Source organism: Siniperca chuatsi, linkage group LG23 (assembly GCF_020085105.1).
Source record: "Siniperca chuatsi isolate FFG_IHB_CAS linkage group LG23, ASM2008510v1, whole genome shotgun sequence".
Taxonomy (NCBI): domain Eukaryota; kingdom Metazoa; phylum Chordata; class Actinopteri; order Centrarchiformes; family Sinipercidae; genus Siniperca; species Siniperca chuatsi.
Window position 1 is genome coordinate 5,903,450 of NC_058064.1, and position 25,284 is coordinate 5,928,733.

The window sequence follows — 25,284 nt, forward strand, 5'->3', positions numbered from 1 at the left end:
CAGCTGGGGATCTCCTCCCAGCAGATGCTGCCTGCTGTGGAGGAGTGGGAAGATTTCCAGTACTGCCCCGTTGGGGAATGTGAGGGTCTGGGTGCTGTCTATACTCACTACCTCTGCCCTACATTTCTTTCACCAGGCTGATAATGCACCATAAAGTGTTTTAAATAGTGTTAAGCTTAAGTGATTTTAGTGCTGGAATGAAGAGTCAATTAATTGATTGGTTGATTGACAACTTCTCAAATGTGAGAATTAGCAGATTTTCTGATTTAAAATGTAAAGATTTAGAGGCTTACAAATAGTTGTTTCTGTAAATGTAAATCAAATTCAAAATTGGATGTGGTCATTGTGGCTAAATGTACTGTATAACACAACAGAAGGGACACGTAAGAGGTATGGTTATGTTGTGGGTTTAAGTCAAAACAGTTAAATAGGAAGCATGAAGTCAGATAAGCTAAATAGGATTCATATTTAAAGTTTCCTTAACACAAGAATCTGTTATGTCTTTAGACTTCATTTAGGCTTCCTTTTGATCCATTTTGGTTTTACACCCTTTGGGGGGGATTATTTTGTTTTTGGTGGCAAGCTGACTAGCCATCAGTCTAATTTAGCAGAGTAACTAAGATTATTGATGCTAACCTTTACTAGTATTAGTTTGTGCACAATTAAAGGTATTTAAACATACAATAAATACATCAGGGACAATTACTTCTTATGTCAGAGCAGTAAAAAAAATAGCACAGATTAAATTCTATGCCTGGAAACACAATAAAACTTTTAGAAGTACAGCATGTTCTGAAAGTCTATTGTTATTAGCCATAATGCAGCCTAATTAGTTTGTCTACAAAGTTGATGGTTTGACCTGAGGAAATGGAAAACGTGGGGAGCATGAAAGTGTTCAATAAATTGCAATTTGTCCATTAGATTTCTTGTGTATAAGTGGAAATCATACCCGACCACCTGATGGTGATGTAAGAAAGGTGAGTAGGTCACCAAAATCATTATGAATCATCCCCTGTGGATGATCCCCTGTGGTCAAGATACCTAGTCATGGACCTGTTGTGGGTAAACTGACCAGATGCCAGCTATAAACAAAAGTTCAGAAATCAATATACCAAAATCACTATGGATCATCCTCTATGGACTATGAATATCTACAACAAATATCAACAAATTTAGTAGAAATTTAGTCATTGGTTTATGAGGTCATGGGTAAGTTATGGCCTACTGTTAGCTTTGGATAAAAGGTCAAGATGTTACCTAAACCATTATGAACCATCCTCTGGGGACCATAAATATCAATGTCCATGTTCATGGCAATCTATCCGGTTGTAAGAGATTCCACCTCTAAACCAAAGTTAGACGGGTACAGACAGACTGGCAAACCAAAATCTAAAAACATCTAAGGATCCACGACTGGTTGTGAAAAGTGTTCTGCAAGCACTGGAGGAGATGAGACTATCAACACCCGACTGCACTGTAGTTGTGTGAATGTGGTACGACTATTGATGATTGCCATTCATTCTCCCCCTCATACCGTGAAAAGTGTATTTACCGACCAACTGATTCACAGATTAAAAGCCATTTCCTCTACTTGGCAGGAATATAAAGGAAAAGTATTCCCAGACAGCGCACCTGTCATGCCTTATCAGAATACAAAATTATGATGGAAAGTGAAAAGGTAAATAAATGCCATTTCACATAGCAATTGACACATTTAAATATATTTAAATACCTTATGCTAGTGAGTTATTTCTTCCGTACTGCCCATAGACAGTCACATCAGAATATTAGTTTAAAATTATACCAACTATTATGAAACATATAGTAGTTCATAATAGATTAGTCTACATTACTATAGCTTTATCACTCTGGTATTCCAGTTGCATTCAGAAGCATTTAACATAATAAAATAAACTGTCAGCTATGTTTTTTTATTTTAAAATAATTTCTAATGCATTGAATTTTAGTTACAAACCACAGGAGCATTTTGTGCTTGTTTTAGTGGGTGTTAACATGTGTCAGTCCTTTTCATTTTTCCTAATAACATGATATATTAATTGTATATTGGGTCCTATTGGGGACTGATGGGCTGCTCTCAACACTTTCACACACTTTCCAGCTGCTCTCACATGTAAATCACATACAGAGAGAGACTGTGGTGACAGCAAGTCCCATTACAGTCTTCACAAACCAATGATGCGTCATGATTTCAAATGAGCTGCTAAATATGCATGCATAACAAATAGCATGATCGGAACACAATGAGCATGTCATCGTGATATTAGTCGCTAGCAACTCAGTGTTTGCCTTTGTGGCTTTCATCAGCCATCTGCACAAGTTCTTTTGTGAGGCTTCATAGAACACAGTTCCTGTTTCCTGCTGTGTTTTCACATTTTCTTCTCCAATCCTTCTGCTCATCAGTTTTTACCACTTTTTGCCACAAAAAACTAGGACTGATAATAACAATTCTTTTTTCTAAATATCTCTATGTTTGGAGGTATTTGTCCATCTCTCTATCGCTCTCTTATATCTCCGTGGATGCATAAGACTACAGCTCTCATCTCATTTATCCACACATAAAGCTGACACATTTCTTCAGTAGATTTACCATTATTCCACCCAGGTAGTTTCTATCATTTAGGCTATTGACTTTAAGCACAGATTATTTGAGCAGAATCTTGGGCAAAGACCAACTTAAACGATGCAATCCCTGTGAAGAATATGGACCTCAGTCAGATGTTGGCCATTTTCTGAGGCTGCAATCATGCAACCACATCCCATTCCTCTTCCCCAACCCAACCCACTCCTATCACTAGCAGAAATGAGATTCATTTCTCTCACAGCATCCCAGATATGGCAAATGTAACATGCAGCACAATCTCTATGCTCAACAACCTGTGCAGTAGCTTATGCAACGACACGATGAGGAGGCAAGGACACAATCTTCAGATCTGAGTGTAGACTGAGAACCAGTCGAGGAGGGGTAGGAGACACTCGACAGGAGAGATATTACCACAGTAATCTACACAGAGAGGGTGAGCTGTGGAGCAGGCTGACCTTGAAGAGTTTAACCTGCCAATCAAAAGAGTGTTTCTCCTCTCTGACAGGCAGTGAGGTAGAAAGCAAAGCCCCAGATATGTCAGCTGGGTCTAGATGTATAAATGATGTGGAGACACAAAAATATGTGCACCACTTTCCACACTGAACTTGGTGTGATTTAAAACACCAGAATGTGCTTTGTATTATGTGTTTCTTCATGCATGCTTTACACCAGATATACACCAGCCAGTAGTTTGATGGCTGTGGCTGTAAACCTCATGAGCAGGCACAAGTGGAAGCTGTATTGGCTAACAAGATTAAGGCCGCGTTCAGACCAACTTCAACCCTGTGTGAAAAAACACAGTTCTCTCATTCATATGGATGGAGCCAGTCTGTCAACGCTGCGGGGGGTGCCAATGCAGGGGGGTATGGCAAAACAATGCAGGGTCATCCAGCAAAAAAGTTGAACCTGGCTAAACTTTTGCTGCCACCAAATATCATCCAGCATGGCTTGTGACCATTGTGATGAAAGATAAAATAGTTGCCACCGTGATAACTTTCCAGAGTTATAAAATCATGTCTGTGAATATTACAAACTGTTGGACAGTGTTTTAGGGTCTGATTAGCCATTAAACATTAATCAATGTCATGTTACTCAAACTTGACTTTCTGGATCGTTTTTCATGTCTCACCGGTACCTTAAACAACACGCCCCCACCAAAGCAGCCAGCGTGGCTAAAAAAGCAGCAGTAACAGTCTTGAAGGGTGGGGCTACCTAAAAACAATGAGCTACATGGGTTGCCATGTACCAGCCATATAAGAAACTGATATCATGAACCTTCATTAAAGCTAAGAAACATGTCTCCTTCCTTCAATTTGGCTTATTTTGAATATTTTGTGTCTAAAGTGATTTGTGTTCAAGGAAATCCCTTTTCTCCCACCAAAGAAATATAATTAAAGTGTGTATTGCTTAATAATGTATTACATTCCTGTGCTATGTAGGGAGCAGAAGACGCATTTTATAATACAGAAGACTTAAAAAATGTGTGTCATGATTAGACATCTGCAGCCTTATGAGCCTACAGTCTAAGGCTGCAGAGCTAAGGTGTGCAAGGCCACTGGCATTACTCTTCCCTTTTAAAATCTCCACAAAATTAATGTACATTATGTCCTTAACAAAACTGAAGAATTTTTGCTTGACAGAAGATCTTGAAGCCTGAAAATCATTGAGGTCAAATATATAAAAGCATCTTTAAATCAGAAAGCCTATTTGTGAATGAATGATGGTAAGGCTGGATCAGTTGTGCTTTGACATACCATCCATGTGTCTCCTACTACAAAATGAATGCCACTGAAGTGCTTAGCAACTGTTTCCCCAGCATGCAACCGTGCTCCGCTGTGCAGTACATCTACATAAGGCAAATCTCTATGCGCATAGGTCTCCACCAGGCTTACCATCTGCTTTAAGCAAGACACTGGTCAAACAGTGAAGATATTTAAAGAGTGAATTTCACTGCCAGTGTACAGTATGTCTCTAGTTATCATTAATGTAACTGCTATTTTGCTGCGTCCTCCTACTCCCTTCATTTTAAATTGCAACAAAAAGCCAATGAAATACTTTCAGGCTAAATGTTCACTCTTTTTAAAAGAGCTAACTGGATTTAGCAGGTATATGAGGAGGAATATAATGTTGTGAAATAAGACGTCTGACACACACTCCCATTGTTTTTCATATCATGAGATCTTCCTCCTGTCTATTTGCCATATGCAGTCTTTCACCGAGAATGTTGTCCATAATAAGGTTTTATTCTGCGCTGCACTCGGTTTACTGAAAATATTGAGTGACAGTGAATTATAAATGTAACAAGGTGCAGAGATTGACACCCGACAGTGGAACGAATATGAAATGAAAAAAAATATGACTCCCAGTAAAGCTGTAACTTTAGACTGAGACTTTGTGTTTTATCATTTGTACAGTTCTATTTTTGCACTCATTATTCCCATGTGACTCTTACCCCTTATTCACCATCACAACACCTTGCCCGCCGTTCTTCACACCAAAGAGTTTGAATCAAGTCTTGGGTGTAGATATGCTGCACCTTAGTAAAAATGCAGACTCTGTAGCAGCTGTGGTATTGGTGGATGAGATATTCTGTTGTGACACAATTGCAATCCTCTCCTTCTGCTTTTGAAGGCTGCTCACTGGGAGAGTAATTATGAACCCCAGAGATCACTTTGAATGGTAAACTCCCCTCATGTGGAGGCAGTCATTTCAAATTACAAGTCAGGGGTTAATTTTTACAAAAAGGTAAGTAATTGGAGAAATACACGCAGACTTTGTGTATTTCCAAGAGAAAGGCCATTTTAAATCTTAACAACAGAGCTGACAGAGCCTGAATTGTAGTCCTCCTTGAAGGCACATTCAAAAATACTTTATTATTTTTCTTTTAGTTTCACTTGTGCCTCCCACAGTTTGATGCAGAAGCAGCTTTGCGGGTCACCCTTCATCTCCAGTGACGTCACACATATTTGTGTGCACACGTGCCGAGCTGCAAGGCCACTTCACCCCGTCTCCTTTAAAGACATGAGAACAGGGATCACAATATCTCCAGCATGGGCTTTTATCCCTGTGGCAGTGTGACACTGCCCTCTGAGCAAACAAGATTACATTGATGAACAGAGGCAGGCTTGTTTACTCCCTGTGTCAAGGTACTTTGGGGGTGACTCACTGTCAGTGAGGAGGAGAAACTTTGGAGATGAGATGCAGCTCTCAGGTATCTGAGGTGATCAAAAGAAAACTCTGAATCATATTTTCTGTAAACCAGGTTCTGAAATAACAGCAGCTTTTCAGGTCGCTGTAGGACGATGGCCAATTATATGTTCTTACGAACTCTATTCATTTTTTGTCTCATCTTACTAATATTTATTATGTTCTCTATACTTCTGTCCTAAAATGACCTGCCACAATGGGCTAAATTCTATACATGCAAGCCAAAGAAGACCTCCAGTGGATTTTAACACTCTGTGTTTCTCCAGCCAACCCTGTCTCCTATGAATTATGTTCGCATTCAACACATTGCATTTATAAATACCTTTTGTAAGAAATCCAATTGCCAACATAACTGATTACGTTCACTGCCAATATTTTCTTCCAGTGCAGGAAGTAGTATCATGTTCTTATACTGGAGTGAAAAGTCACAGAGAGAAGGGGTGGATTACTGGGCATACAAAGCACATGGTTTTGACACTTTAAGCTTGGACTTATTCAGTATTTTTCTTATTGGCAACAAATCTAATGTAAATACCAAATACCAATTCCTTACTTCCTTACCTCATGTGTGGTACATTGGCCCATACTGAAAACATAACTCAAAAACGGGTCACAAATATGTAGTTTCATTTTTAAAAGAAGGCTCAGTAATTTCCTAAAACAGCTGGGCACTGTAGTTTTTAGTAATTGTTACTCAAACAGGAGGAAATCGTGCATTTGTTGGGCACTATTTTCAGTCATGGATTAATACATATTTGGTGCTCTAGTGAGCATTTACAGCTGCAAGGTGTATGTTGGATTGACTCAAAATAAACTACGGTGTCCATGTTCATGGTGCAACAGTGTGGCTCATTGATGTGTGAACAATGGAGCTCCATATCACAGAGGAATGGGCAATATCAGGCTTTAGCTATATTTGTTAGTAGGATCGATACATTGTTGGTTTTGGTATTGTTATGGGATTTATTGAAAATAAAAAGAATTTGGAATATCGCTTAACTCATGTTTTAAGGTGGGGTTAACCAAGACAACAACGTTTCCCTAACCGTAACCTAAATATTTAGGTTGCCTAGCTTTAACCATACTGTACATACCACAATCACAATGTTTCAGGAGCCTATATTGTAGGGAAAGGGATTGAAAGATGTTGTCAATGAATGATACATGCATCGTTATCTTGATGCAAATTAGTTGTAATTGGGTAATGTTGTTCCAAATAGACAAATATGTGGCAGTTTTGGTGCAGGTTGTTAACATTTTTAATCCTCCACACAACCAAACCAGTGAATATTCCCATGTGGTAGGTACATGCTGCTACAGGCATACATACAGGCCAATGCTTGGTCTAGCAATGTTCATTATGTCACTACATCTGTGTTACTCACTCTATATAAACATTGTTCATGGACGTGACCAGTTTAGGTCAAATATGATCATGATGGATGTCGACATGTGTCTGATCTGCTGTGCGGTTGCCGGAGCAAAAGAGATAGCTGTGTGCTTGGTTGGCAGACCGCCATTTGAGAGTGGGCTCCATCTTGACTAAGGTTGTCTGATTCCTATCTCATTCTCTGTCATTTCCCACAATGGTTTATCTATCTACTGGGGGCAATACTCTTATAGCTACCTGAGGTGAGATGATTGTTATTCATACACATGCCTGAAGCATCATACAGTGCCCAGGGACCCTAAACGGTCAAGGTATGAGTAGGGAAGGTGGATATTTCGTAAAAAGAAATATGAGATGGAAATAGAGATCTAGGATAAACAAGACCTCTACCACTTCACATGAGATATTCAGCGGCTTTACAATAACAGAGCAACTCCACCTGAAACATCAGGATATTAAAGGCATGCGCCTATAAGAAACCCAAACAATGACCTATAAAAAGCCATGCATTGCCTCAGCAGCATTGTTGTTTTGTATGCAGCACACTCCACAAACTGTAGATGGATATAGAGATCTAGGATAAACAAGACCACTACAACTTCACTCAAGATATTCAGCAGCTTTATAAGAATACAGAGAAATTCCACATGAAACATCAGGAGATTAAAGGCATGCGCCTATAAGAAACCCAAACTATGACCCATAAAAACCCATTCATTGCCTCAGCAACATTGCCGCTTTGTATGTAGTGCACTGTACTAAGTGGAGGTGAAAGCATGTCATTTACAGGCAACAAAAATCAGTTTGGTTATTTACTTTTCATACTGGTTCCATAATTTTGATATTACAGCCTATGAAGTCACTCAAAAGCATGTTAGAAATCCTTGACTATTATCCTTAAAGAAACATGGTATACTTACATTATAATCTATAGTATCAGGCTGATATTGTTTTGTGTAACACCACGGGGAGGCTAAAAGAGGGGGAACTCAGATAATATCAGGCTCACAAAATACTTGTAAATGTACACTGTAGAAAATGTGTTTTTTCCATTTTGGAGATAATGTAGAGGAGCTCATGACTCAACAAAGACATTTCTGTTACACATAAGTAAGCGAAACAATAGGTAAAACCTAACCCTATGTTTATCAAAAATATTTTCACCTGACCATAAATCCCCAAAAAACTGAATAAAATAAATAATCTTATATATTTGTTGGTGCAATTTGTACTTAAAAGACAAAACTAGAATTTCTAAATAAAAAACTGGGCTGTCATTTTTCATAGAATCTAACTAAAAAATTTCAATTTTTATAGGATATATACAATTCCTCTTACAATTACTTAATTTCTAATTTAATTTTGTTTTACTGTTTTAATGTGAAGCCTTTTACATTGCAATTGCATGAAAGGTGCTCCATAAATAAAGCTTTACTGACCTTCATGTACACTTTACATAATGTCTGAATAACCTTGTCATTGTTTGTGTTTGGAGTGCCTTTGCCCACTAGGCTATAATGCAGTAGATGTCATTATGACTATGTGATGTCTGAAGAGATCATGTATTCTACCCTCTTCAGGTTTATCGCAGCAGAGCGTAAATCATAATGTGTGAACAGGTGTGTCTGCTCTCCGTGGAGCACTGTATAAACTGCATTCATGTTCATGTGCTAGGAAGGGCAAGCAAACTAAACTAGGCCAGAGGGGGGTCGTCTCCATGGTGACAGCAGCAAAAGAGCCGGATGCACCTGTGTAATGCCAGCTACTTGTTCATAGAAACTGCTGTCTATCCTTTCTTCTTCCTTTTATGACTTTTTTCAAAACATGAAGAGTAGTAATCTTTGCCACGTTTGGAACAACAACTTTCATCAACAACAAAAAAACAAAAAAAAACAAAACACACACCATCAGAAGAGCATCTTTCATTTTCTGTGTGTCAGTATTAAAAAGTTTCACCTGAAGGGTAGTTATTATTGGCACATACTGTACTTTCGCTGCACTTAAAATCAAAACTCTTATCATATCACGATGATGTAACTGAATGACCTTCTTTACAATATAAGCCTCAGTAAAAAGACTGGCAGTATTTTAGTTCAGGAACTAAAGGTCACAAGTGTTTCGTCATTTGAATATCATAAAGCTCATATTTCATACAGTGCGTGGAATGGAAAGTATATCCTCCAAAAGCCACAAAATGAGGCCTAATGCATTACTGTAGCATCATAAAAAGATTGCCACCCCAGTGCCTTTAATGCACCTCTCCAGCTTGGGCTTTCTAGTAGATGATCAAAGCTGGTCTAGGCCTGTAAAATGCTTGACTCTAGGGGCAAAGGGGTCCATTGACACCAGCTCCTTTCCCTTGCCTTTGAGGGCCCAACTGGGCTTTCATTTGCTCCTGCTCCCTCACTGCTATTACCAAGGGTAAATGCCCTGAAAGACGCCTGCTTTTCATCTTTAAGTGCAAGGGGACATGGTGTACTTTGAAACTGCAAAAAAAAAAAAAATCTGTAAATGCTGTAATTTTCTTAATTTTTCAGGATGAGATAGGTGGGGTAAAAAAAAGAAAGTTTGGGAAACTGCAGAAAGGGTCAGCCTGAAAGCCTGCGGTGTCAAGTTGACCCCTGCTGTGACAATTACTCCAGTGAGACACATGGAGGCTTTAGAGCTTTTATGCTCTGGAGGTAAAAGCACTCTGGAATTTGTTTAGACTCATCACATGTGCCATTCACAGCATTTTGAATCTGTCTGTTCTGTTCAACAATTACGGTGCATGTGTGATTTTGTTCTTGCACTAATGCATTTTTTCTAAGAATTGGCATCTTTCAGGCTTTTATTATGTTCTCAGGGTTGAACACTAATTCTTGTCTTTCTGTAGAGTTTCATTTAAATTTTGTGGTTCACCGCTACAGTAGATTTCTGTTTCTAGACAGGCAGATTCTTCAGCATGTTTGAGTATGAAGAAAAGTTCTTCTGCTCCCGTAATAAATTAGATATGATGATATTTTAGCTTTACTTTGGCAAGATTCCTCAGTTTATCTGTCTAACAAAGCAGCTTATGAGCACATCATTTATTCTTAGAGGAGTGAAAAACCTGACGTAGTTTTCAGAAATAACAACACAGTCTTAGGAGGCTTTTTGTTACCTAGCAACTTGACTGCAAACCTACTTTGACGCAGTGCTAATGGTGAAGTTACACATTAACTAAATATAATTTGTAACATAGTACCAACAGACACAGCACAGAGGATAGAGCAAAACAACATAAAAACTTAATCTGTCTCATCCTCTATGGGAAAAATTGCATCGGGCACAGGAGGGAGGTATTAAAAATCCTTTGTGAAGCAGGGAAGCATTGATGAAGCCTCGCAGACAGAAGGTTCACCGGTGTTTGAACACAGCAAACAGACACCTAGAATTATATTCCATGTTCAATTTACAGCCGACTGTGAGCCAGCGCAGTATTAAACAAGCATCTGGGTGTTTTGGCTCAGGCTGCAGTTAGCTAGAGAACAGAGAAATCCCTGCACAGAGATGCAACTACGTCAGAGGCCACCTTCTTTCCTGGAAATAACTATAGCTAAATAAGGAAAATAAAGACAGTTGTGGGACAGTTATTTTAGCTAGTTGTGTTAAGTTGTTGATCTCCAGAGGAATTTGCACGAAAGATCTGCTCCATTTAAAACCAAGTAAACATCATTGGAAACTTTATTCTAAGTTCTTTTAGTTAGTTTTGGTTCTTTTAAGTTATTTTGATTTAGATTTTATTTGATATGTTGAATTTTATGCTTGCCTGTAGACAAATGTTTTGCATATTCAGCTGACCTGCTGTGCCCTAACTAAAAGACTCACGGTTGTGCAATTAATTGTAATTAAATAAATCTAAGTCGAACAATTGCACATTGTCTCTATTTTACCCATTAGTGGCAAATTGCACCATTCTTTCCAGGAAACTTCTAAGAAAATTCTTAAGAATTTATAGGCCTTTAAAATACAGTGTTACCGATAATTTTACATCTCCAGGATGAAGAATCATTCTAACGAAACATGAGAAAGGAAAAATTACTCTTTGGTTGAACTTGAATAGACACCATGAATAGACATATGTAACCTGTACTTAGGGGTCACAAGTAGACAAAGCTTTGTTTTAAGAAGTCACAAGCCAAACTGGACTGATATTGATATTTATTCATACCTGTATTATTGCTGTGCAATATCCTCCGTCTCATTATAATCTTAATAGCTTCACTTAACTTGACAGTTCATGCACTATTACTTTATACCATATTATTATCATCAACTGGTAAACCCACTTTGTACTTCACACTTATTTTATACTTATACCCACTTGGTACTTAATTTATTTTCTGACCTGTATTATAGTGTATTATATTTGTTGCTTAGAACTTCTATTCCTGTGTGCGCTGACGTGATAGTGAGCTGCTGTAGCAAAAGAGTTTCCCCTCGGGGATCAATAAAGTATTTCTGATTCTGATTCTGATAGGAACCACTGGCCTACAATAAGATGCTGAAGCAATAAACAATAGCAACAACAATTAAACAAGCAAAATACCAAACTAATTACAAGAAAAGAAACAGAACTCCAAAGGAGCCCACGTGGCCTTGATAGCATGCAAACACCTGAGAGGAGCTAATTATGGAGGTGCATTGCATACGAGTACAATGTCGAGACATGAAGACAGAGAGAAAAAATTACAGCCAAAACAGCATATCCATGTCTGAGACTGCTAACTTGTTTTTGGCCACAAGCTCTCATATGCAAAGTCACGAGCTGAACAGGCATCATCAGTGTGACTGAGTTCACCCTTTGGTCTGTTCAAATATTTCCCTGCCAGATTAAGTTTGCTAAACACACAATTCAGTGCAATTACGTTAGCCTCAGCATGTGTCATTATGGTGCTGAGGAAGACAGACAGGCATGGGCCGCAGTGACGATGAGAGGCGACTAAATTGCTCCCGAGTCAGCCTATCAATCCATTAGCAGTCCAATTCAAAGCAGCCTGCGGGCAGGAAGCGAGAGGGCCAAACGTCTGCTTTGCTTAAACTTTGGATGCACTTCAGTGGCATAGAAAGACTGGTGGAAAAGTACAGAAACCTGAATTTCAAAGTGAAATAGAAAGAAAAGGAAGTGTGGAGGGTATGAAAGCATGTAGAAAAATAATATCCATTTGTCTTTGGACTGCTTAGCCTGTATTAGGGGGAAAAAAAATTCTGAATTTGTTCTTCAGGCAGTAAGAGTGGACTTCTTTGAATATTCTTTGAATATTTACCAAGCCATAGCTTAATCCCCCAAGAGGAAAAAATCACCACCCACTGTCCCTGAGGAGTGGAAAGAGGGATTAGACCCATAGTCTTTACCTCACACCTACACACAACCACACTCACCCACTCAAACAGCATTAAATTTCCCAAACTCAGATGATTTAGCCTCCCTGTGGAGTTACACAAAACAAATGTTGCATAGTATTGACACTGACTCGGTTTGAAAGTGCCTTGGGCTCAGGCATCGTGATGAGTCACCAGAAGCTGATCTAAGAGCAGTTTGAGAAGCTTGCCTGCCCCAGATATTTCACATAGTCGAGGAACAGATTAGACTGCGGCAGCTTTGATCCTGTTAATATGATGCCTACCATCTTTTCTGCCACCTTTGGTACATGAGACGATTTGCGTCTTCCTGCCAGCAATCAGTAGAGTGGGTTGGGACTGTGGATCTTCTCTGGCTCTCAATCATAAGGTAATAATGTTATACTCAGTTATATTTTATGTTCAGTATTTTTGCAAGCATAGAGAATGATTGCAGTCGCATCAACATTGTCATTGTTTCCCTTATTCTGATCCATAGCAGGAGAGTTTACTTGGTTGCACTTTTGTGTTTGGTTCATTTCAAGCAAATCATGGTCCGAAAACAAATTGTACAATAACTTACAAATTGCATGTTATTCGGACAGTCTTTTATCGTCCCACTATATTTGATTTTGGTGATGCCAGTTAGGAAAATATAGAGAAATAGCTGAATATGAGCACTGGTTCATGTTGCTTCAATTTATGGTTGGAGTAACTGCTAAGTATTACATGACAAGAACTGTGTCCTCACACCCATAAAAACCTGCATTTTGGGGTTGTTTTCTGTAGTTGGTTTGGATTATTTTGTTGCTACTGAGGCTAAGACCCTCCATGGAGTGGTGTTTTTCATAACAGCACGGCTAACCAGCCACCGTCTTGAAATCATTTGCACTATTTACAGCAGCCTCCGAATTTAATTTGCATCACTGCCAGCTTCCATCAGAAAAGCCAAACTACAATATGGTGATTCTTAATAATTATTTGATGTTTTGTCATTTAAAATGCTTTTCAAAGTACATAAGATGAATGCCTAGACATATTTTTTGAAAACATGATCATAGGTAAACGTTCATATAGGTTCAACTGCTGCTTCCTATAACAGTAACTCTACATTCTTACTGAAAAACAATGGTTGCACAGTCCTGTAAAAAGTGTTTAATGTTAAAAAATGCCTAAAAGTGAATACTTTTCATCAGGATCCAGCTATTTATCATCAAACCACGCACTGTGACAATCATGGGTGCATGGATCATGTTCTTCCCTAACACTAACCCTTCTTTTCCTTAAATAAGTGCAGTAGTTTATCAAAAAATAGCAAAAAAGTTTAAAAAGGGCCTTATCTCAAAATATTGAAAATTCTTTAAAAAAAATCCCTGGATCCACACCAAAAACTAATCACTTGTTCCTTGGCTCATTGCCTCATTTTCCACTAAACGTCATTGAAATTCTGTGCACAAGAGATGCCATGCTAACAAACAACAAATATGACCAAAAATAGAACCTCTTTGGTGGAGGTAATAAGGACTGTTTGTGTCTTTGCAATTATGTAGTATCCTGGAGTACATATACATATTTCTTTAGCTAGTGAGCCATCTTAGGCGTGTATCTGGTTTGGTCCCTATGAAGTATATGGCAGCCATGAAGCTATCTTTTAGGAGACAAACTCAAGGCACAAGAAAACTTGCTTTACATTTAACGCACACACCAGGAGTTGGCTGAGCCCTTCTACACTGTTGATTTTCTATTCCTGCCTGGACATGAGCAGAAAATTGATTAATTCAAAAGTTTGAAGTCTGTCTCTAAAGACATAGTACATGTCTCTGCACGTCAGGGGTTCCAAACTCAATCTGTTCTCCGATTGGCTTTTTTGGAACATTACATTTCCAAAAACACACACAGACACACTCTTCCAGTCGATGGAAAAATGTCTGCTAATGAAATGTGAGCTGCAATTTTGACGATGGATGACCTCCATAAGAAGATCATGTGAGGGAGAACTACGGCTCTGTGAGTACTTTGGTATATTGGTAATATATGATGACATTCTGCTGTGACAAGAAACTGATTTAGGTAAAGAGGTTGGAGCCTAGGTCTACTTGAGTTGGAAGAAGCATCCACGGCTGTGTGTGATAGGCTGAGACAACTCTCATTAATAATCTCTCTTTTTAAGCCTTAATATATACATGTTGTTCAAAGGTTTTGTTACATGTGTATGTGTTTAAGTCTTAGTTTAAAGCAAAGCTTGCAAATGAATGTAATTGAATTAAAATTTTACAGTTTGAATCTAAATAAGTTGACATTTAAATTACTTTTTAATGAATTTAGCCAGCAGCTGCTGCACTGCAAATACAGTGAATATTTGAAATTCATTCAGTTTTATTAGAGTGTAGCTCTTTCTTTTACTATTAAAGATTTATGCTAATTTTGTGAAACTTAACTAATGAATTTGACAGCACTCCAAAGAAACCAGAAGCGTCTCCGACAGCTAAGCTCATACAATATCAATAAGCCACACGGTCGTCTCTGAATGGAGAGAAGCAAACAGGGTCTGTCTTTTGTATTTGTCATATCTCCTCCAGCCCATGGTGACCGCAATGTGTCTCAGACACTTTGGCTCACAAAGGACAGATCGACACCAAGGAGCCAGGGGAATTGGAGCATTGTGGGAAATGGCTTCCCTGTGGCCATTTTGAACATGCCAGGCCATTTTCGCCCATGTGTTGCCTTCTCTTAAGCTTATCCAGAGGGGACTTTTTTTTCTCCTCACTATGTAAGGATCATAGAGCTGCACTGACAGACAAGCCACCCCACACAACAGAGTCACTGAGGAAATAGCACTGTATGTATTTAATACTGTGATTTAAATTCATTAAAGTAATACTGTACTGCTCCATAGCACACAACCACATTTTAGTGTATTTGCAGGGTGTTGCTAGAGTTTCAGGCTGACAGTCTGGAACATTGGACCCTGGGAGCTTTGAAATCGATGAAGGTCTTCTTTGAAGAAAGGATTACCATTTATTACAACTTGGGTTTTATTTTTGTTGCGCCATTCATTGATTATGCCCATTATGACAACACTGTACTCACCAAAGTATGCTTCAATCTCGGAACATGGCTGCACAAGTAAAAACAGATCCAATGTTTCAACAAGTACGAGCCAGCAGTTCTGTTAGATTAGCTTCCACTTTATTTGGAGGTAAAACCAACAGGGAGCGCATCTACAACGTCGCTAATAGTCAGTCATCGCACAGGAAAATTGTGAGTGTGCATAACTCCAACAGGTATGGTAGCGCAAAGTTAAACCAGAAGTTGGGCTGTAACCTGTGGTATGATTTTTAGAATGGACAGTTTGGGTTGTAATTTTACCGTTAGCTAACTTGGAGGTTTGCTTAAAACCTTTCTGATAATCTGACTGATGTTTCCTGCCCTTTCAGACCTTTTTTTTTTTTTTACAATCATGTTTGGATAATAATTTTTTTTTCTTGTTTTCATTATTTAACATATTTAACAAATATCTTTTCTATTGTTTCAAAATGAAACCAATCTATAAACCTGTCTAAAAAGGTATCTTATTTCCCTTTTCCCTTGGCTCTCTTAATGTGGATTATAACACATCAATTAAAGAACTACAGTATTTGTCAGAAATTCCCAAGTCTGCAAGTGACATGAAATTGTTTCTGCCTAGTGTCACTCCACCATTATCGAATAGCAGGCTCAGATTGATTCAATGAAGAAGGCCGGAAATGAAATAGCAGCACACCAAGATTAAAAAGGGGAACAGGGAGTCCTGTCTGTCCCTTCTGAAAAGGAAACATGGCTGGATACTAACCTTGACAGTGGAGGAGGATTTGATTTTGTGCTGGCAATGACAAGCCAAAAGACTGAATGAGAGTGTGACTGATAAAGGTCTAGTCCGCTCTGGGAAATATTATCGTACTTATGAAGCTAGTTATAACTCCATTAATGCCCTTATTTTTTCCAAACCTATATTGCACTTAGTTTGGCCTGTTTTTGAGGTATTAGATAATTCACTTTGCTACCAAACGTAGCTAACATGATTAGGTTTTACTGAAGCTTGAACATTTTAATAAGGGACTTATCTGTCACCTCTGATTAGATTGTTGGGACTTAATTCACATAAAGAAATAAGGTTAAACCTAACAGATTATCATCATCTTTATCAACATCTATCATGTGCATCAGTTAAATAAATGGCAAGGTGTGGCACTTGCCATAATTCATCCTAACGTAATGAAGTTATAATGGCATTTATCTCAATGAGCAATGAAGAAACAACAAGACTAAGATTCTACAGCCATGCTAGCGGCTCTGTGAGGACGTACTTAGACACAGCGGTGCTTTGAGCTAAATGCTAATAAAAGCATACTAGCATGATCAGAATGACAATGTTAACATATTTAGCAGGTATAATGATTACCATGTTCACCAACTTAGTTTAGTGTGTTAACTGTTTTTTCTTTAGCAGCCAAATCTTTTAAAACTCAATCAGAAAAGTATTCAGGATCAATGATATTTCTAAATTGTGTGCAGTTGGTTATAGTTGTAGTTTATCACGCAGGCTGAATAATAGCATCTCGTGAGTCATCGGTCACTGCTCCATCATGTCCACAGAAAATCAACCTATATTCACGAGTGACAAATTATATTAAATTCAGACTTTGACACATCTCACAGTTTAGTGAAGCCAGTACCCACACAAACATAGCCAAGCTCATCCATCTACAAAAAATATGCTTGTTGCTTTATGTATCTGAACAGTAAGATATAATGTATGGATTAGTTTATTTCTGCTTTGCACTAAATTATTAATTTGCAGCACTAAGCCTACTCACACAGGGGGACCTGGCTAAGTAAGTGTTTATTAGTTGAATGAGACAGTTGTCAGTCCCCATGAGCTGACATTCACCAGCAGATTCATTATTTCTCAGTAAGTATGAACTGTAAGGATAATATTAAGAGTCATGGGAAAACATTCACCATACTTGAATATTTGGGTGTCAACAGACAGTAAACAAAAACAGCAACTATAGTAAAACCAAAACTAGCAATAATATAATTTTCCATGTGTATGGCTCAGGTGAGTACTGTGCATCTACAAAGTTTTATGCAATTTTTCAGAACACCACACGTTAAGCAGTTAAATGAGAGTAGGTGCACTCTGCAGCAGCCACTTACTAGTTTTTTTAAGGTAAAGTGAATATCAAAATGATTCCGCTTACAAACTTTTCTCTGCTATTTGCACACTGACCCAGACAGCTCTGTAACCTCCTGACATTTTCAAACTCTATAAAAACTTGCAAATTAGCAGACACTAACAACAAAACAACGCTGCCAAAACACTAGCAAATTACTAAATGGAACATAAGTCTTTAAAAAAATGTCACCATAACTATGCGTACTATAAGTGATAAAAAAAATAAATCAGTTCTGCAAAACAACAAAATTGCGATGCTAGAAGCACTTTCCTTATATCACATGGATAATTTGGTCAAAGCATTTCTAGTCTTTCTGTATTTTTGTTTTATTGTTGATCGTAGGGAACACAGGGGATTAGTGTTACAGTAGGAAACTATTCTTTCTGAGGATTATCAGAACATGAAGCAAGTTTAAAGGAGGAATAAAGGCTCTACGCAATGACTTCCCCCAGGCAAAATGTGGAACCATGGTACACTTTTTAATCCAATCATATGGCATGAAGGATGATTAATATGCCTGCTAATGGGACGAGGCTGAGACATCTCTGGATGTGAGATCAGGTATGAGGCGTAAATAGCAGTGAACACTGGCAAGTGGAGGTGGAAAGTGCACAGTGCATCAATCACTGGTGACAGCTGGGGCAGACGCAGGGAGCTTCATCATCGAGAGAGGAGTGGGTGCTCTACTACGTCAAATCAGACAGTGCTAATTAGTAATTTCTGCAATTTCTTCTAACCAGGGAACCAAGCAAAACCTCTCCAACTACCCTGTATAAAAAGATACAAGAGAGTTATCATGCAACTTGACGGTTTAAGTATTTATTGGTGCTCATCAATCCCCATATATGAAGTTATATCTTTGGGGTACACTATATCAGTAGCTGAAATCACACTATTCCAAATAATGGGTGAACTGAGCAAAATAAAGGTAGAAAAAGTATTTCTGATTCTGATTGGAATTAGGAGGCAGTGCTGCTCTGAAGGCAGAATTAATCTTATATTTAAGGTAATAGGTGGAGCCAATTAAGCACAGTAACTCACTTTTGCCAAACTGTTGACTTTAGACCACTCTGAAAACTTTTCTGTGAAGCAGTTATTGACAAATCTAGTGACTTTTTCCAAAGTACCAGTACTGTTAATGCAGATTTCATTCATATGCAAATTTCCACATTGCATTATCTTCTTACCTCTGGCAACTCCTTGAGCAGCTAGTAACTACTTTTCTTTGAAAAAAAAAAGTTGGCAACACAAAAGAAATGTTAGATTAAAATCTAGTACAAAAACCAAAAAGTTAAAAGTAACACATATCAATCCATCCATCCATTTTCCACCGCTTATCCAGGTCTATGTTGCCCAGCAGGTATGACATGACGAGAAGAGAAGTTTGATAACAACACACCACTCAGATTAGGCAGGTCCTTTGTCCCAATAACTTCACATTCAGATTCTCTGTTGTTACCCACAAGAACACTGCGGCCCCCCCAGCAGAGCTATAGAGTCCCAAGTGGCAGCCTCTGCAGAACCCTACTCCAAGAGAGAGAGAGATAATCTGAACTACTGTTCAGCACATAATTACAGACACGTCCTCCTTTCCATGTCACATGGAGGGAACTCTCACATTCTCTAGGGTTAACACCAAGGTTAATTCTAAAAGCTGAGCCCAATTGAGCCTCATGGGTATAGGACCAGCCAGCAGGTGTTTCTCCTGTGAGGTCTCCTCCCAAGCCCGATACTAGGGGAAAGTCTTGGTTCCTTTATCCAGGTGAGTTTGCTCTTTTTTTAAAGATGCTATTCAATAAAGTGAGTATTCTGACTTAGCAAGAAGGCCTAACCGTGTGGTATAAAACTCGATTTGTTGCATACAGAACACAAACTTACACCGCTGTAATTTCATCCACACCATCCCTACTGCTATTTTATGTTTATCTGAAAACACAATGCATTTACCAAGTTTCACCAAAGACATGCAACACTATTTATGATCTATGACAGTGGAAAGAAAATCTTCATCAGCATAACAGTTCTATTTGTCTTGGGTTTTTTGTTTGACAAAAAACAACTGACAAAAGAATTTGACAAAAGAAATCCAACTGCCAACTGACTGCAGTGTTATGTCAATGTTTGTTTTGTGTGAATCAATTTTTATTTTTTTTTTATTTTCATGATACCTTTGAGGTCTCCAGAGGTTGAACTAAGACCTGCAGAGTTTGACTGCCATGTTTGAAATGTGTTTACAGTATGTGTTTACTTTTGAGTATAACGTCAAGCGTCTCTGTCTCACAGTACTTAACGTAGCCTAAGGAAAATCCACACACATACTGTTCTGGGAGAACTTATACCAGTGTGAAAATTTTCCCTCTGCAACATTTACATCTGTTATTTCTATGCACACTTTATGTTCTTTTGTTGCCAAACCTGTGTTGGTTTTTAATATTATTCCAGCCCCAAAGCAGTTCTCCTCTCAAGGTCCAGTTTAGTCTACCACATTAAGAATGAACACAAATGTGAACTATTGGTACATCATGTATAGAAAAGGGCAAAGCCTCTCATCCTTTTGACAAAATGGCCACTCCAGTCCTTCTGATCACAGCTGACTTCACTCCATTGAATTAGTACACAGCCTTCGGGCTACAGGCTCAGGGGCCATGTTGGAGCCTCAGTGGTGAATATTAGATTGCACGCCTCCAAATCCTATTAAAGGAAGCAACAGGACAATGTCTGCATCTCAACTGAGATCAGGGGCCATCAAGCATCCTGACTCCCTGTTGGATTTACTGATTTGATTGATATTATGTGCAAGCATCAGAGTATAACAGGAAAGTCCTTTTCAGTAACTATAATTAGGCCACTTTTACAAATTACACAATTGGGGGAAAATTGGAATTTGGGATTGTATAACTGGCCTAAATGGCCTAAATTATACTGGCCATTACAAAAACAGGTCATATTATATATTCTATAAAGAGGCTAGTGGCCAGACACTTACAATATCTTCAGTTAGAGGGGTTTCCTCCAGTCTTCCTTTCCAAATGGCAGTTATCTGAAAAAGAAATATCATGGTGTCAGTGTCCGTAACCATAAAAACACCTGCCTTAAAGACATTGCACCAAGAAACCTTGTATAAGTCAATGACTAAAGATAGCACCATATAACACACAAGTGATTCAACTAGTAGATTCGATCCACTGTGCTTGGTACAATGTAATGAAATGTGTCAAATGAGTCCATGAAGACATATGAATAAGGCGTCCCGGAAAATGAAATTAGTGGGTCATTGTAGGTTTTTTAACAAAGATGTCCAGTATTAGATAAAGTTTTAAATAACAACTATTCCTGCCTGAGGGCAGGACTTTTACTGTGTTTAACCAGTAGTCATTACTTACTGCAGTTCAGTAACAATATAATTTCCCAATGTCCACTATTAAGTGAAAAGAAGTAGGCTGATACTCCGAAGAGGTGGTATGAGCCCATAATAGGCCACTTAATGTAATTAAACTATTCACTATGAAATCCATCCTTTTTGTTGGACTGAGAAAACCTTTTTCACCCTTTTAATTGTGTCTGTATTAATATAGCAAATCACCAGACTTTATCTCAAGCATCCCTCATGCTGAAATCTCTTTTTTTTTTCACACCACACTGATATTATTTATGGATGTTATAACAGGTGTCTTTGACTCAAACACAATGTGTGTTTATGCATGGTAAAGCTTGTGATTTGAGCTGATAAGGCCAAAGTTCATTTTTAAATCATTATTTCTAGAAAAAAGTGTTGAGTTGTGGCAGTGAGAGAGAAAAGAAATGATCATTTCAACCATAGGTGATCTCATCAATCAAGAAATACAAGTATAATCTCATCCATAATAGACAGATGGGACACTTTGTAAAATGTCCATCACCTTGCTTCTTTTTTCATCATGCGGTATTTCACTTTCCAAAATCAATTCTACCACACAAATGGCAACAATACTTATAGTTTGTGATCCAAATACTCCTTCTCCTTCTGTACCTTCGGAGCACAGTTGGTGTGTAATTGGGCAGAAATAATTAAGCTTACAATCAGTTAGTTTTAGTTTCAACCAGTTAGGTTTTTATAATGAAAGATTGGCTTCAACCCAACCTCAATCCTCTATTTTAAAATGTTAATAAGTCTTAGAATAATTGGTGACAGAAATTGGTGGTCTTATTTGCAGGCAGCAGATGGCACACCATGAAGCAGTAATACATAAACAACATATGTTGGGCCACTTTATGGGTTCAAAGGACAAACAAGCTATATGAATCAGAAGACGTGACAACTTTTTATACCTCTCCCTACATACTCACTAACTACAATGGCTATTCTTCACAAGATCTTTGACAGATCTGTGTGATGAAAATCACATTTTTTAAAACAAAAACAGAATATGTGGTCACTGTTCAACACACAAATGCATGCATAGGATATACTGTATATATACATATTTACAGTTTATATATATACATATATATATGTGTATATATACTACTCCAGTAACCCTAGTCAGAGGGGTTACATGCGAAGGATGTGGGATGAATGGTTACTTCAAAACCCACAATCAAGGCTTACAGCGAAGCAACTAGTAGCTCAGTGTTCCAACATCCACAAGCAGCAACTGCTATCACAACTTGAGATTGACGAGATACAACACAAATGCTACGGCAAGGGGGAGCCAGGACTACAGGTCAGAGGGGAGCAAGCGGTGGCTCCCCAACCAGAGATTGGGTACTAAGCCCCAAGTGAAATCACGCTGAACGAGGCAGCGACTGACCTGAAAGATAAGACGCCAATTACAACGGCTAAGTGACGTACCATCAGAAAGTCTCCTAGAAGATGTGAATGCAGCATTGAGAGCGATCCCTACCACATCACTGAAACCAATGAGCTGCAAGAGCAACCATGAGAAAAAGTACCCACTATGGAAACGAAGGCTGGAGGCAAAAATCAAGGAGGCCCAGAGAGAAGTGAGCCAACTGACAGAGAAAGTACCCAAGATACTGCGCAGAACCCTCAAGCTCCCAGGCCTCTGGTAGAGGACCCGAGCTCGAAGGATGAGTCCTCCACCCCGCGGAGGGTGAAGGACAACGTTTTTTTTAATTTATTTATATATATATAAAAAAAAAAAAACATCATGGGAGGACATCTGCATGGAGTATGGGCTGGAAACCCCGAGGTCAAAGTGGGAAACACCTCCAAAGGTGGTAGAGAATGACCGAGCCAAGATCCTGTGGGACTTCCAGATCCAGACTGACAGAATGGTAATGGCGAACCAACCAGACATCGTGGTGGTGGACAAACAGCAGAGGAAAGCCGTTGTGGTTGACGTGGCAATACCAAGTGATGGCAACACCAGGAAAAAGGAACATGAGAAACTAGAGAAATACCAAGGGCTCAGAGAAGAGCTGGAGAAGGCTTGGAAGGTGAAAGCGACAGTGGTGCCCGTGGTCTCGGGGCACTCGGGGCAGTGACCCCCAAACTGGAGGAGTGGCTACAGCAGATCCCTGGAAGAACACCAGACATCTCAGTCCAGAAAAGTGCAGTACTAGGAACAGCAAAGATACTGTGCAGAACTCTGGACGAAGTTTTGGTTTTTGGGTTTTTTACACACACACACACACACACACACACATATATATATATATATATGGAGACAAACACATATACATACATATATATATATATATATATATATATATATATATATATATATATATATATATATATATATCCATCCATCCATCCATTTTCTACCGCTTGGTCCCCGTTAGGGAGGGGTCATGAGTGACTGGAGCCTATCCCAGTGACTTCGGGCCTTAGGCAGGGCACACCCTGGACAGTGGCCAACTCGTCGCAGGGCGATATATATATAATTAATATATATAAATCTTAATGTTGTGTTAATGTTCATATTACTGTTATTGTGTTCTGTCCGAATATTTGGACAAATTATATTTTGATGCTTTAGCAACATTGTTTTTGAAACTTTCATGCCAATAAAGCCCTTTGAATTGCATTGAAAATTGGTAGAAACACATGAATACAACAGCCTTCTGTATTTGTATGTCGAGGGAAGGGGAAAACTTGAGATTGTATGAAATACTTGCATTTCTTCCACAACTGTTTAGTTAAATTAAATCCATATTTAATTTAATCTTGGAGAAAGGCAATAAACCTTAACAAGTCCAACTCCGACATGGACAAAGCTGTATTGTATACTGGCTTCATAGTAGGGCTGCACAATTAATCGAAATGTTATCGAAATCGCAGTATGGCCAAGTGCAATATCCAAATAGCAGAAGCTGCAATTTTTTGATAAAGGTAAAATGAATGACAAAACAGCATTATAATGAAGTACTGTAGTGCTGCAGAGATGCCCTGGCCTACAAATCTTGTTCTCCAGATGTAGGAAAACATGTTTGTTTGGTACAGACCCCAACAAATGTTACATCATCATGATTTTAATAGTTTTTTCAGTAAAAATGAAAATTGTAATGCAAAAATGATCACTCCCACTAATTGTGAATCATACTGCAATATCTGTCAAAAATAATCGCAATATGATTTTTTAACCATATTGTGCAGCCCTACTTCATAGTGTTTCTTAATTGGCCCTTGCATGTATACTGCTATTAAAGAGAAATCTGGGGATATTATTGGGAGTAAGGAAGTCAGGGCCCCTCAGAGAGGTGAGGTGTTACCCTCCTAAATTAGATGTGAGTGGGGTGACTAATATAACACCATGGCAGGGGGTGTAAAATTTGCATGCCATTAGCAGGACTGAGAACTACGATGTAATGAAGCAAACTTCATCCGTAAGTCCAAAAGTTAATAAGTTTGTCATAAAATTTACAAGTCACAATTTAAAAAACACACAATTTTCCTGACAAAATGTGGAGGAAAAAACATTTTCCAATATTTAGAGATGTATCATTTATTCTCTGGATAGAATCATACAGATGGAGAGAGAGGAGACAAAGGAGGTTTTGTCCATTGATTGCTAATGGCAGAAAATCAGTAATATTTACCAGTAGACAGCAGGAGGCCTTTCAAAGCCAAAGCTTTTACTGAAAAGGTGTTTCATGAATGTGCAACAGTCATGTAGGTTTGAAAAACAAACACCTCACCATCTGCCCATTGGGATATATGGTCTTAAAATAGAATTCAAATACCTGGGGATACCAGTCATTGACACCCAATAAGCTAGGTGAAGAGGGCCTAAAGACACGTCTAGTTTTCCAGTGGAGGGGTCAATAATAGACCCTTTACCCTGAGTGATGGGGACTGAGGGCCCCACAGTTAAACTTCACTGCAGGAGGCCTGAAAATAAGATGTCATTGCACTCAGATCACATGCTGGGAATACCCTGAAATCAACCAGAGCAGTGTTCATCACTATACTTTGGTAAATTTGAGTTTTTTTGTTGCTGTTTATACATGTCATGCCTAGCAGAGAGAGAGAACAATGCAACTGATTGTAAAGCAAAGAA

General features: G+C 38.6%; 1 protein-coding gene across 3 annotated transcripts in view; it reads right to left on the minus strand.

Moving 5' to 3' along the window:
* syt1a (synaptotagmin Ia) overlaps positions 1–25,284 on the minus strand; it is a 166,425-nt gene that overhangs the window by 101,761 nt on the left and 39,380 nt on the right. For 2 of the 3 annotated variants that reach the window (XM_044186685.1, XM_044186687.1), the window contains exon 2: positions 20,766–20,819. The exons of the other annotated variant lie outside the window; for it this stretch is intronic. The gene's annotated coding sequence lies outside the window, so the exon portion shown is untranslated. The remainder of the gene's footprint in view (positions 1–20,765; positions 20,820–25,284) is intronic. 3 annotated transcript variants of the gene reach the window in all.